This window comes from Camellia sinensis, chromosome 2, assembly GCF_055761805.1.
Source record: "Camellia sinensis isolate YWXY chromosome 2, ASM5576180v1, whole genome shotgun sequence".
In the NCBI taxonomy this organism is placed as follows: domain Eukaryota; kingdom Viridiplantae; phylum Streptophyta; class Magnoliopsida; order Ericales; family Theaceae; genus Camellia; species Camellia sinensis.
The window spans coordinates 61,699,329-61,715,603 of record NC_138962.1 but is presented as its reverse complement, the minus strand read 5'-3'; positions in this window follow the sequence as shown (position 1 = coordinate 61,715,603).

Below are 16,275 nucleotides of genomic sequence, written 5' to 3'. Positions count from 1 at the left end.
TATATATATATATATATATATAGGAATTAGGTGTGAACAACGGATATTCTAATCCGCTTAAATCGATTGAACTGAACCGATTTACTGAACTGATCTGCTGCATTGTGGACGGATACATAATAACGAGCGAACAGTTGTGGATTGATTTTGTCAATCCGCCTAGTTTTGGACAGATGACGGATTTGAGGTTCTTTTGACCATAACCGAATTGCCAATGTAACAACCCGAAAATTTAAGTTATTTCTTAAATTTTATAATAGTATTATTTAAGTATAAATGAAAAAAACTCTAAATGTTTAATTAAATATTTCGAAAGAGTAAAATAAAATGTGATACTCTAAATATTTAATTAATGTCATAATTAATTTTGATAATAATAATAATAATAATAATAATAATAGTGGTAGTAATAATAAAATTGAATAATTAATTTTATGATTAGGAGTTATTATTTTATTAATTATAATAATCTAATTGTTATAAAAAAATATAAAATCAAATCAAATACTTATCCTAACGGATAAGCATGGCACGCAAGCAGGGGGCCACGTGGTATTCCTGGGGAGAAAGGAAAGGAAATGGTGCTTGAGCAAAGAGAAAAACGGAGGTGTAATCTGTTTGCAAAACGGGAAATTTTGGGTAAACGAAGAAGTGATTGGGGGTATTAATATTAAGGTGGATTATATTATATTTTGAGTTATTATTATATATTTTATGTATGTTTTGAGTTATCATAATTTATTTTACGTATATTATGTTTTAATTATGTTATTTATTTTATAAATTTTATTTTATATAATAAGAAAAACCCATGGATATAATTGTTTATTAAAATGTGTTTTGAGTAATTATTTTATAAGTACCATCACGGGAGTCTCATGTCTTGGGGGACTTAAATAACTATTGGCCCTCTGATTAGTCACTTTGCGATCCTCTATCTGTCATGGATCTACTAACACTCTGATTTCTGGTAGGGAGCAAAGTGTTGTACGGAGCTAAGTGTTACACTATTGTGGGAGCCATTTCTAGAGTTCGTACGAGCCACCTCTTGAGTCCATACATCTGTTCTTCTTTGTACCATGTTTATGATTTCTGGTGTGGAACAAAGTGATGTACGGAGCTAAGTGCTACACCATGGTGGGAGCCACCTTTAGAGTTTGTACGAATCACCTCTTGAGTTCATACATCTGTTCTATTATGTTCTGTACCGTGAATATAATTAATTTGTTTATATGAATTATGTATTACATGTCAAATGATTTCCGTATTATATACTCTGTATTTTAATATCAAGTTTTGTTTAGTCAATAATTATCCATGGTGATTTTAAGCCCTTATGCTCTTAGTATAATATTTCTCACTCTACCATGTACTTATAGTTGTTTACCACTTTCAGATGACATGTCAGGGCCAGCATGTGGGGTAGGCACAAAGCACTTTGTAGACATAGTTTAGCTCTGACAATTTCATTAAATAGAAGCTACAATGATTATTTTGATACCCTCACTTAAATATTATTCTCACTCGCATTTATTAATTTGTTTAAGAATTAGCCGGAGGTAACGTTAGTTACTGGCTATCACGATACTTAACCCTTGCATACAGAGAGCAGATCGTGACAATAAAAAGTGCGAGTACCTCTAGTAATTTATAAAAATTTGTGTTTTCAATTTATTTAAATATTCTATTTGTATTTTCAATTGAAAAAGAATTTAGATATTCTGCTGTGTTTTCAATTTATTTTCAATTTGGAAATCCTTCTATGAAATTGCAAGGGTTGATATTTGGTATTTTTGTGTGGAGAATACAAGGCTTAATTTTGTCAATTTTTTAAAAATCAAATTAAATAGTTTTTAAATAATAAAAATAATAATGAAGTAGTTTTGATAATGCATGATTTTCTTATATGTATTTATTGTTGATATTTGACAATTTACTTGATAGCCTTTTGGTTATGTTGAGTTGGATTGTTATCCAAAAAACAAATATTGACAAGTTGTATTATGTTCAAAAATTAACCCACGGGATAATATTTGTAAACTATCAACTTGGCTTAGCAAAGTTGATTTTAAGACAAGCCAACTTGATTAGCAATACATGGTGGAGCAAAGTCAAAAATATGTAAGTTATCGACTATAAAAGAAGCTTGATTTGCTAGAATATCTGTGTAGCTATTCCCTTCGCGGGGTATATGTTTAATCACTTGGACTCCCAGCTGCTCTAACAGGAACCTACAATCATGAATTAAATTACTCAAGTGATGGTTAGCATTTTCACTACCAATGATGAGTTGATTGACAAGTAAAGAGTCAGTTTCCACTTCAATGTTTCTGTAACCTTTATCAAGCGCCAAATTTAGGCCATCTCGGAGTGCCCAAAATTCAGCTTCTAGACTTGAAGCAACTCCTATGTTTCTACAAAATCCAATAACCTATTGGCCCCATTTATCTCGGATAATTCCTCTTCCAGAGGCAGGCCCAGGACAGCCCTTAGCTGAACCATCAGTGCTCAATTTGTAGTTGTAATAATGGGAAGGCTACCAAGAGTTAAGTTGGGTGGATTTTATTCGGATAGTTTCGAATGGGTTAGAGATATGCTGCCATTCAAGAGCCAAAGCAGTGTGACAAGTGAAGGGTTGAAAGGGGTGGGTTTGTTTGGAGAGAAGCAATGAGAATTTCTAGCTTTCCAAAGGGACCAACAAGTGATTGGAAAATAATGGACCAAACAACATTGGTGGGACGGAGTTCTACAGATTGACAAATTGTGTGGACTCAATTTGTGAAGGTAAGGTTGAAAGAGTCCTTGAGAGGTGAAAGAATCCCAATAGAGTTCTAGTGATCTTGTGAGATTGGGCAATCTCTAAGAGTATGGCAAGTGGTTTCGGGTGCAAGCGAACAGAGGGAGCAAGTATCATCAGTGGTGATGTTTCGATAGAAGATAAGGGATTTGGTGATGATACGTTAATAAAGGCGTAAACCATAGAAATTGGGTTATTCTGGGGACTAGCATGGATGTGCCAGATCCAATCCCAATTAGACAAAGGGGGAGACATGGTGAAATTTTTTGTAAGAAGGTAAGCAGATTTAGATTGAAAATCACCATTTGCGGAAAAATTTCAAACAGCTTGATTGTCACCCGAAGAAAACCAAGGAAGAGTGATACTTTTGACGTTGTTACCAATAAATGGGGGGAGAACTGTCACGACCCAAACCCTCTATAGGTTTAGCGTCGTAACCGGCTAGTAATCATTGGATTACCAAAGGCCTCTTAACAGAATAACATAAAGTTAAGGGCTGCGGAAGCAAATATACGAAATATACGTAGTCCATTGAGTTGTGATGACATATATGGGACAGATAATTTAAAACTTTTATAAACTTGGGAATGACGTCAAAAGATACAATATTTACACATCACTCCATGAACATATTATCAGAAATCCTGCCCGTAAAACAACAGAAACAAAATCTAGTACATTCACAAAAACTGTCACGACCCAAACCCGCCCCTAAAAGTTTGGCATCGTAACCGGCCAGTAATCCAAGATTACCAAAGGCCTTCCTGTACAAAACGTAAATAATTGGGGCTAGCAGAAGCAAAGACAAAAGACCATAAGTCCAAAGAGCTGTGCATATATATGAACAAATATTTACATGCCGAAAATGTTAATTTACCCACTTACATTACACAACATATAACAAAATATCATATACAAAACAAAGCTTGCTAACGGCCTTCCAAGCCTAACCCCAACTCAGAGGCACCCAAAACACTTGGTAGGCTTCCAAAACGGCGGCTCGGTTCAAGACTCTGCCTAGGCTTGACTCCCAGAACGCTCACCTATAATACATATATAAAAACAATGATCTAAACCCCAGTGAATAACATTAAAGTAAAGGGGTAGTGACCGAATTCCACATATAACGTATTCGTAAAACAAATAATTCATAATCATTCATATCAAAACATAACATAATGGTACATCTCACAGGATATAACACATATCGTCTTCCGACTAGAGAATCGGTTCCGGATACCGATTAACACATATCACCACAATGAAGTGGCTAATGAGATCTCGTATCACATATATGTCATGGACCCGCACAAATGTGCCGTCCCCCATGACTTGGGATTATCCGTGGATGCCATACTAGTTTCACAAATAGGACATTCGTTCACAGAATCAAAATCACATTTCAAAAACATAACTTAACGTATCACATTTGGAACATAGTTCATACTAACATATCTTTACAGAAATGTTACTCACCATGGGTTTCCAAAACCGGTTGCGCGGTCTTCGAGGTTTGACCTACAAATACCGACATTCATAGCACAATTTCTTAACACATATTGCCATCGAATCAATTAGTGGATTCTATTCTTTTCTTACTTTGTTTCATATTTATGAGATGCTAATAGATGCAAATGACATGTGAAAATCAAGTAAATGAAGGCTCGGAAGTCAGAAAATGAGACAAAAACAAAATTGGAAAAATTACACTGTTTGGCCGCACGTGCGGTGGCCCAGGCCGCACGTGCGGTGGCTTGGCCGCTAGTGCGGTGGCCCAGGCCGCACAAGCGGTGGAACTGCAGTAGCCAAAACACTGTTTGGCCGCTCGAGCGGTGGCCCAGGCCGCTCAAGTGGTCTGGATGAAAAACCAGTCCGAATTTTTGCTAAACCGTGGGTCTCCCTCCTTTGCAAAAACAACATCAAATTTATGAAAACAAGGCCTAAGCACTTGAAAACAACTCAACTTAAACATCAAAACTTCTAAACAAAACCCAAATGCATCATGTAAAGAATCAAAGCTTGAATTGAGATGGAAAATCATAATACATGCACATAAAAGTTTCATTTCTCAAATCCATGGAGTTTTCTCCTCAAATATGACAATCATGCAAGGAAAAACATGATTCTAAACATGAATTTCATAATAATATGCCATGTATGCTCATATATGCATCCTAGGTTAAAATACAACACAATACTCTCAATTAGACATAATTTCCCCTTAATTCCATTTACTTACCATAAGATCATGGGTGAATCAACCTTATTTCAAGAAATTAGAAGAAGATTCTTACCTTAGGTAGCTAATTGGAGAAGATTTGGCCCAAACCCTTTCTTCCTCTCTTCCTTTCTCTTGATCTCTTCTTTTCTCTAGAACTCTCTCTCTTTCCCAGATTTTTTTTTTCTTCTCCTTTGTGTTAAGTCAAACAAGGGTCCATACATTTAGTTATATATATTTGTCCCTAAAAGTTGAGCCAAACATGGCTTAATGAATCAGACGAAAATCAGTTCTCAATTAAATTTTCCAAATGGCTCTAAAAATTCCCGGTAACATATAGGCGTGTTCAATTTCGTTTTCTGAACCCATTATGGTCGTCAATTTCAGTCTCGAAGTTGTAGTCTCGACAGATATTTTTCTAATTCAAACAGATATTCCCCAATTAATTCATATTATCGCATAATTAATTAAGAATAATTGTGACATGCGTTTTGGGCCATTACAAAAACAGCCACTAAACTTGACTTATTCCAAAACCTCCTCAGGAGGCACAAAGGTTGGCTACCAAAAACTAAGACGCCAGGTCCTCAACTCTGAGCCTGGTCACATGTCTGATCACCTAAATACATAATATAAATAGTGAGCGGAAACCTAGTGAATAATAACGAAGTAAAGGATTTAATGAATGAAGTCTAGTCCTGATTCAAAAATCATAATTCCGATTTATAAGCAGATTCATATTCATATCCTTATACAAAACATATACAGAAATCAGAGTTCATGCTTAATTATACGTGGTACATCCATTAGCGCTAACAGAGCAGATACAGAATAGATGCAGAACATGTGGTGATTATGAGTAACCAGTTCCATGAAGGAACCTCCAGATCTGGGTAACAGAGAATATATATGCTGAGCTCCATGATAGAGCTTTCGGTATGGGTAACAGACGACAGACATAATAAGTTCCATAATGGAACCTCCGATACCGGGTAACAACTAACAGATATTACATGATGCTAAGGATGCCACGAATACATTGTTAGAAATCGGACAATCATTCATTGTACATAACATATCATTTCAGAAAACTGATTATTTCATAGCATTAGAAAATAATTAAAGTTAAACATAACTTTATAGAGTTATTACTCACAGTTGGTTTTGGGTGCAGACAGACAGAGTAGACTAATTAAACGGTTTACAGCACGTGACCTACATTAACACATAACAAATACACACTTGAAACACATGTTGGAATATATCTAATCCATTACGCTCTATTTATAGTGTGTTTCTACATTTTACCCTCATTATTATGCCTTAATCTTGGCCTAGGAATGCCTAGGATGGAACGAGGATGCAAAAATGCATTTGTAAACACTTGGTCAATTTTTCTGAAAATAGGGGTTCCGCTCAAGCACAACTTCCCCCGCTTGAGCGGATATGCAATGAGTGAGGAGACGCTCGAGCGTAACTTCCTCCGCTCGAGCGTTATGCAAACTTTGAACAAAAATACTGGTTATGCGATTTTCGCGCTCGATGGTCGCTCGAGCGTAAGACTCATTCCCACGCTCGAGTGCAACTCTTGTCGCTCGAACGACCTGCAAAAACAAGTAACTTCTGAGAGTATGAAATTCACGCTCGAGCGAACTTTTGGTCGTTCGAGCGGAGAACAAAAACAAAGGTGGCCACTCGAGCGCAGAATCTCACGCTCGAGCGGAAATCAAAATTCTGGAATTTCCAGATTGGTCTCTCAAGCTCCAAACTCGAATTCCATGTCTCAAAACTCATCTCCTTGGGCCAAAATTCTGGAAAACATTTAGGAACTTGTAAAATATCAAGATTTAAGGATTATTTCATGAAATCAAGGCCCAACAACATGACAATTGAGTAAAATCAAACTTGAAACTTATAAAACAACACATGGACTTAGATGCAAGAACTTTCTTGACTTCAAAGCTTCCAAAACATGATCAATTGAGGCAAATTGATGGAAAACAATATGAGGTTTCATAATTAAGTTGAGAATATGACATACATGGAGAATTTACTTGAAATCAACTTTAAAAATCACCATGAAATGCACATGCAAGCTCTACTCTTCTTCTTTCTCATTTCCTTAGTTCATTTCATGCACTAATCTTTCATTTCCTTTGAACTCATAACATAAATGAGGTAATTACACAATTCAAAGGTTGAATTCCTTATCTATAAGTCTCAATTCTTTGAGTTCTAGAGTGATTCTTCCCAATGACTCAAATTCTAGCTAAGTTCAAGTTAATTCCTCCAAATTCTCTAGCAATCTCCTTAATCGAGCTCAAGTCCCACTTTTCTCTTTCTCTCTTATGTTTGGGCCTCAAGGAAGATGAAATGGAAGTGTGAGTGAGGTTCTAAAATCAACTTAAGCCTTATATAAGGCTTGATGAGTAATATTTAATTAAGCTAAGCTTAGATAACTAATCCACATCATTTAATCCTAATTAATTCGTTCTGAATAGAATTTCAATTGAACCTACCATAATATTCTAAAATTTTTAATTAATACATAAATCAAGTCAATTTCTGAATCGGATGCTGATAAGGCCTTCAATTCGCAAACCAAAACATAACTACGAACAGATCTTTCTACGTTAAACAGATATAAACACAAATAATGCTACACACATGTAATTAATTCAGAATTTGATCTTAATAACTATTCAACATATGAAATCATGGATCAACGTTAATCATGGATTGGGGTTGTTACAAGAACGAATGAGATTTTGGAGAGGTCCCATGAATTATTACACCAACAGTCATTAATTTCAAAGAATCTTCATCCCTAATAAGAGGACCAGAAATAACATTCCTAAGTATACCAATGGCCAATCAGTTATGCAGCCAAAAGGAAATGTTTAAGCCATTTCTAAGAAGGATTTTGGTTCATTTTTCGATGATACTGTTGGATACCTCTTCAAGTCGGCGAAACTCTATTAGTTCTAAGGTTAGGGTTGTTGTATTTTGCACAAAAAACTTAGACCCACAAAGCTTCTTTATTACGTTGCAAACGCCAACCTAATTTAGCCATCACAGCACAGTTAACAAGGTTGGATTGCTTAATACCCAAACCCCAAAAGTTTTTTGGTTTGGTCATAGTGTCCCAACTGATAGCATGGATTTTACGGATCTCAAAATTTGAACCCCAAAGAAAGTCCCTATTGATTTTGTCAAGAGCTTTACAAGTGGAAATGGAAGGTAATTACATTGCATAATGTAAGAAGGAATGACGACATTTATGGCTTTAATGAGAGTGGTGTGGCCAGCTCTAGATAACAATTTGCTCTTCCAATTCCAACCACCAAGTTTGAATTGAATTTTTTCCACAAGGAAATGGTAAGTGGCTCTGTTGGGTCTGTTATGAAGGATAGGGCAGCCGAGATAATTACCAAGATTGGTAGAGGGCAAGGTGATCTTGGATTTCGACATTGAGGTTGGCCGAGAAGAAGACTTTTGATTTATGGAAATTAACTTTCTGGCCTGATTTGGTACAAAAGTCTTTGAGGATATTTTTGATACACTCATAGTTTTCTTTCAATAGCTTTACTGAAGAGAATGAGATCATCCGCAAAGAAGAGATGAGATAGTTGCGAACCACTCATACTTATTTTGATTGAGGCCCAAAGTTTTTCGTCGCAAGCCTTGTTAATGGTGATGGAGAGGTATTCAAGGCATAGAATGAAAATGTATGGGGATAGGGGATAACCTTGACGGATGCCTGTAGTGGGTGTAAAAGAATCAATCATACCACCTTTAAACAAGATAGCAATGGATGTCGTGGAAACACAAGACATGATGAGGTCGATCCGGAGGGAAAGAAAGTTGAAAAAGGTTAAGACTTGTCTGATGAAACCCCATTCAAGACGATCGAAAGCCTTTTCAAGATCTAACTTGATGAGCATGTTCCCGGATTTCCATTTTTTGGATTTGAATTGATGGACACATACTTGGTATTCTCACCCAAGTAAATGTTTTTTGAATAAATTATATTGATAATTCTTGAGATTTAGCAAAACCACAATTACTATCAAAATTTTACATAATTATAAAGCTTTCCCCAAAAATTTGTACCAAAAATTACATTACAATATCATTTGTACCATAATTTTTTTTTTGGGTACAACTTTTATCACACGTTATTTAAAAAAAAAAAAAAACCTACAGTTAGAGACCAATCTATGAAGTGTCTAAAACAAGCCACATTATTATGTATGGCAATTTTGTAAAAAAAAAATTTACTACAATAGTGATACTACATCATCACTTACATGTAAACATATATAATAAATTTTGGATAGATATTTAAACAGATAAAGGGAAAAAATTGAATAGATAGTCCAATAGAAAGTCAAAAAATTTGAACAGTTAGGAAATTTTCAATAGATAAAAAAATTTGAATAGTTAGGAAAATTTTCAACAGATAAAAAAAATTTAAACAGATAAGAATTTTAACAGATAAAATATTAAAATAAATAAAAATAATTTCAACAGATAGAAAATAATTTGAACAGATAGTCAAGATAAATTAAGAGGTAAAATTAAAAACAAAATATTCTTCAAAACAAGTAAAACGATCTTTTATCAAATTATTTCACAAAAGCTAAACTTTTTGTCAATAAAAAAATATTCTAATACTTTAGACACTTTCTAAGTTAAATTTATCACTAATTTCCTCTTATTTATTTAATATTATCAGGGCAATGATAAAAAGAACAAGGTAGAAAAAGCAAATACCATTCTCGCTCCACTTTCTAAGAAACCTTTTATTTGGGTAGTTTTGTATTTTCCTTTTTTAATAGTTTTAAATCTTCTATCAGGATTAAAAGATAAGTCTTTTCTCCGATTGCGGCCTTTGTCGTTATTGTATTTGGCTTGTACTACATTGGTATTCTCGCCCAAGTAATTTTTTTTAAATAAATTATATTGATAATTCTTGAGATTTAGCAAAAACGCAATCAGTATCAAAATTTTACATAATTATAAAGCTTTTCCCAAAAATTACATTACAATATCATTTGTACCATAATTTTTTTTTTAGGATACAACTTTTATCACACGTTAAAAAAATAATAAAAAAACACTAAACTTAGGGACGGATCTATGAGGGGTCCAAAATAAAGTCACATTATTATGTATGACAATTTGTAAATTTTTTTACTATAATAGTGATATTATATCATCACTTACATGTAAACATAATTAATTTCACTATAAAAAGTGAAATTATTAAATTTTTAATTATATTTAACAAATAGAATTTACCTTCCGTGTGTTATTTTACTACTAGTTAGAGATACCATAATTGATAATGATGTAGTATCACTATCATTTGTATATTATTATATAATCTATCATAAGACATTTAAGATTATTTTGTATTCTCTATAATACACTAGTTATAAATGACATAATATTTTTAATTCTGATATTTCACAAGGTCAATTGTAATAAAAAAAATGAAAATTTTGTATTAAATAGTTAAGATTTTGTGTTTAATACTAATCGAACAAAAAAAAAAAATCTTATGTATTGTTATTGTTAGACTTATTTATTTTGATGATTTATTTAATTATGTTTTAATTTATTTGGAAGAGAAAAATAGAATCAAAATTTATTTTGATGATTTATTTGAAAGGAAAAAATAGAATCAATATTTATTTTGATGATTTTATGTTTTAATAAAATCAAAATTTATTTTGTCCCATTATTTCTCATATAAACCTTTATCTTAAATGTTGTTAGAATGTATTCAATATTTGATTAAATCAAGAGTTCAAACAGCCCAAAACAAATGTTCAAACAGCCCAGCATAGCAGCAATTCAAAAGGTTCAAAGGGTTCAAGTGGAAGATATTCAAATTAGTAATAATGGAGTGGAAGATATTCAAATTAGTAATGATGGAGTACCACGGCTATAAACGGTTATAAATTCAAATGACTACAACGGCTATAAACGGTTATAATTTTCATTATATATACCAAAGCCTCTAATGTAAACAAGTTATAAAAATCTGAAAATATTCTTTGATTTATAATCACTCACATCTATTCTCAGAAATTATACACTGAGCCTTATAGCTTTAAGCTCATTTTTCCTGTGTGAGGTTTACAGAAAAATCAGAGTTTCATTTTTATATCTACCTTTGAGAGATAATTCTTGTAACTTTCTGTGAAAACAAAAATATCTTCTTTTCAACCTTGTAAGAGTGTAGTACACTCAGTGTTCTTGACTTAGAAAGTCAGTGTAAAATCTGTGGAGAATTGCTCCATCTGTGAAAAGGTTGCTAGCACCATGTGAAGTTAGAGTATAGTGAAAAATCTCAAGTGAAGCTTGAGGAGTGGACTTAGGCCGAGTTGAAGCCGAACCACTATATATTTGTTTGCCTCTCTCTCCCTTATCTCTTTATTTTATTTTAAATTGCCATAACTATATTTCACATTTTTACTGTGCTAAAATCATTAACTAACATAATTGTTAAGACACTTGTTTTAATTATTTTTATTTCATTAATTATATTTATCTATTGTGCTAGTCATAATTTTTATTAGGGTATTATTAATTTTAATTATAAAAACCTAATTTACCCCTCTCTTAAGTTGTCTTTTGGGTAACAGTTATCAATTATGAGAATTTTTTTTTAAAATTGTAATTAATAAGTGTATTTTCTAAATAATTTGTCTGGCTTTACCACTATTACACCCTATATTTATTAAAAGGGTCCAGCTTGTCTCAAGTTGAGAACAAGACTAGACCCGTCCAGTTCGGTTCATGGGGCCTATTTTTTGGGCTCGTTTTGATAATCCGAACCGTTCAATGTGTACAACTCGTCGAGTACTACATGCTTGTAAAAAATTACGTTGATCGGATGTCAATAGCTATGTGATCAAATCAGTTTTGTATAAAAAAAAATGGACGGTGAAACAATTAACGGTTGATAAAAAACTGTTTTATTCACATAGCTATCGACATCCGATCAATGTAATTTTTTATAGGCATATAGTACTCGATGAGTTCTACACATTGAACGGTTCGGATTATCAAAACAGAACCCGTGGTGGGCCCCCACGAACCTAACAACACGATCCAGTCTGATCTTGGACTGGACCAAAGCCACTGCCTTATTAAAATATTTTTAACCAAATAAACTTATTTGTAGTTTCCTTTACTAAGAAAATCCGTACAAAAATGAAAATGAAAAAGAAAACTATCATATGTCCCCCCCCCCAAAAAAAATAAATAAATAAATAAATAAAATAAAAGAAGAAGAAGAAGAAGAATAAAAAAAAAGAAGAAAAAAAGAAGGTAAAACTCTTATCACAAAATGTGTAGCTTTTTTATTACGAAATGTGTAATATTTTGCTTCTAACAAAAAATATAATTTTTATCATCAATTTTTTTTTTTTTTGATTATTCATAATTTTAGGAATGTACACCATAATTTTATAATTCATAACTTTTATTATAAAAATTATAATTCAACTTAGAAAAATGTTATGGACCTCAAATAATCTATCAAATTTTCTACCAAGCCTCTCATATGGTTGTGAGACCCACACAACCCACACAAACCTATATGTGTGTGGGTTTCACATCAATGTGAGAGGTTTGATAGAAAATTTGATAAATTATTTGTGATTCCTAATATCACTCTTTAACTTAATGGGTATAACTCACCATTAAAGATCAACTTGTAAGGAAAGGATACCTAAGAGGTTTATATGTGCATGACCAATGTTAACCAGTGTGGGATCATTAATATACCACAATCACACTCCACAATCAACGACGTTTACAGCGGCATACTCTGTCAACATTGATATGGTGGTAGGCATTTCCCGTCTAGTGGCTTCATTCAATTATGGACATTCAATACCTTTTTAGACGCTTTTATTCAGTCTATAAGTCACTCCCTTCGTGGCTTGAATCGCAAAAGCCGCACCCATCTGATCCCCTTGAATAAAACTCACTATTGAAAACTAGTTTGTAAGGAGAGTGTCTAAGAGACTTATATACACGTGACTAAGAGCAACTCCAAGGGAAGAGTCATATTGGTCCTGTTAGGCATTTTAGCTAATATTACCCTAATATTCTCACTTCAATGGGCTGGCTAAAGGGCTTCCTATTTTCCTTCGTGCCTTCTCCACTAGCTTCAATTGGAGAGTTATTGAAGGCTCTCCAAAGTCTACAGTGAAAGTCTCTCCCCCGAAATCGATCTGCTCCTTCAGCGCGAAATCGATCTATTCCTTCAATGCAAAATCAATCTTCTCCTTCAGTGTTGTTTGCAACTCCTCCATCTAACCTCTTCCTCAAGGTATGGATCCTTCTGTCTCTCCGTCTTCCCCTTCTGTGCAACTCATAAACCCTCTCTCTCTCTCTCTTTATCTTCAACTCTTCCCCTCCTATATCTATGAAACCCAAAATTGAAACCCCTTTCTATGTTCATTTTCTACATGTTCTTTTCTTTATTTTTCATATGTATGTATTTAAGATTGGTAGTCTTGTATGCTGCTGCTATACCTCCGTTTGGCAAGGGTTTTTTCAGGCTTTTTTGGCTATTTTAGCCACAAAAAACAAAATAGGCTATTTTAGCCATAACAAACAAAACATCATATCCAACCTATAATCATTACATTCTTCTCTCACAAAAAAAGTCAAAAAAGCCAAAAAGCCAAAAAGCCCTTCCCAAACCAAGCTTTTTAGTCCAGGCTAAAATAGCCAAAAAAGCTAAAAAGCCAAAAAGCCAACCCACTTCCCAAACGGAGGCATAGTTGTTTTGTCACGATCCGCTCCCCGTACCTAAGGGTTAAGTATCGTGATGGCCAGTAACCGAGATTACCTCCGGCCAAATCTTTAAACAAATTAATAAATGCAAGCGGAAGAAATATTTAAATAAGGGTACTAAAATAATCATTGGAGTTTCTATTTTTATTACAAAATGTATTGACCAAAAAGGTCGATATTTACATAAAAAAAATACATCAATAAAAGTGCTTTGTGCCTACCCCACACACTGATCCTGACATGTCACCTGAAAGTGGTAAAAAACTATAAGCTCATGGCAGAGTGATAAATATTATACTAAGAGTATAAGGCATAAAATTCACCATGGATAATTAGTTGGGCCAAAAAGAGCTTGATACATAACATACATAATACGGAAATCATTTGACATATACTTCAGATCATTTAACATATAACATGTAATACGGAAATCACTATACAACCATAACCATGGTACATCACTAAGTGCCAAGCACTACACTGGTCAATGGATCCACGACAAACACTGGACCACAAAGTGGTCAATTACTAAGCCAATGGTTATTTAAGTCTCCCAAGGCATGGGACTCACTAGCCAATGGTTATTTAAATCCCCCAAGACATGGGACTCCCGTGGTGGTACTCACAAAACATATTTTCATATAAGGTCATAGCCAAATATTTTTTAAAAGTAAAACAAACATATCCATGAGTTTCCTTTTAAGCAAATAGGGTTCATAAAATAATCCACGTAACTGAAACCTTTATAAAACATAACTTTTATAAATATACTAATAAAATATAACTTGTATAAAATAGATTTTGATAAGTTAAAACATACGTAAAATATATTTTGGTGACTCAAGGTATAATATAACTCACCTTAACTTTAGTATCTTACTCTTTCTTTCCGTTTTCAAAAACCCTTTCATCTTCCACTATTCTTTCCTTCTATTCCTCTCTTTCTTTCCTTTTCTTCTTTTTGTTCTTTTTCTCTTTTTCCTTCTTCTTTCCGTTCTCTCTCCAGGCGCCTCCGTATTTATAGAGGAAAAGGCGCTACGTGGCAGATTTCAATAATAATTACAAAGATTCATTATTATCTTTAATAGATATTTAAGATAAGGACTTTTCTTAAGTGTGCCTTGCATATGGTATGCAAGGCACTTACACCCTTCTATTTTACATTTACACATTTGTATGTATTGGGTTATATCAAAATATTTGAAAACTTACACATTGGTGACCTGCTAAGCGGGTCACTTTCCAGGTAAATTAATAAAATAATATATTATATGACTAAAGGTGTAAATGGTCACAAAAAATGTATAAGTTTTCACAAAAGGGGTATATTTTCACGAAAGGCGTAAGGAATTTCAGAGAAAGGCGTAACTGATTTCTAAAAAGTTACACATTTTTCTGAAAACTTACGCCTTCTATGAAATCATTTACACCTTTTATGAACACTTACTCCTTTTGTGAGTTGACTTACCAAAGGTGTAAACAAACGAAAACTTACACATTTTGCTTAAGCTTATACATTTTCCTGAAAATACTTACACCATTTTTGAAAAGTTACTCAAGAATTTTTGGCATAACATTTATACCTTTTCTTCGAACTTACACCTTTTGTGGAAGCCCAACTTAAAACTTTTTCGGAAGCCACTTATACCTTTTCTGAAAAAATAAATTCATCAAATTTACACATTTTGCTTCAACTTATACCTTTTCGTGGAAGTACTTATATTTTTTTTGAAAAGTTACTCCTTTTGTGTAAGAATTTTTGGCATAACATTTATACCTTTTGCTTTGAACTTACACCTTTTGTGGAAGCCCAACTTAAAGCTTTTCGAAAGTCACTTATATCTTTTGTGAAAGAATAAATTCATCAAATTTACACTTTTTGCTTCAGATTATACCTTTTCGTGGAAATGCTTATATTTTTTTGGAAAAGTTACTCCTTTTGTGAAATAATTTTTGTCATAAGATTTATACTTTTTCTTCAAACTTACACCTTTTGTGAAAGAGTATATAAGCACAAAAGTATAAAAGTTATGCCAAAAATTCTTACACAAAATGAGTAACTTTTCAAAAATAGTGTAAGTATTTTTAGGAAAAGGTGTAAGCTTAAGCAAAAGGTGCAAATTTCATGATTTTTTTTTTCACAAATGGTATAAGTAACTTCCGAAATAGCTTTAAGTTGGACTTTCACAAAAGGTGTAAGTTCGAAGAAAAAGTATAAATCTTATGCCAACAATTTTTACATAAAATGAGTAACTTTTCAAAACTGGTGTAAATATTTTCACGAAAAGTATGAAGGAGTAACATTTCAAAGTGTTGATAACCAGAAAAAGAGTAACAAAGGGTTCATTTCAAAATGTTCGTAAACACAGAAGGAGTAACATATGTTCATCTCAAAGTAGTAAATACAAAAGAAGTAACATTTCGAAGTGTTCATAAA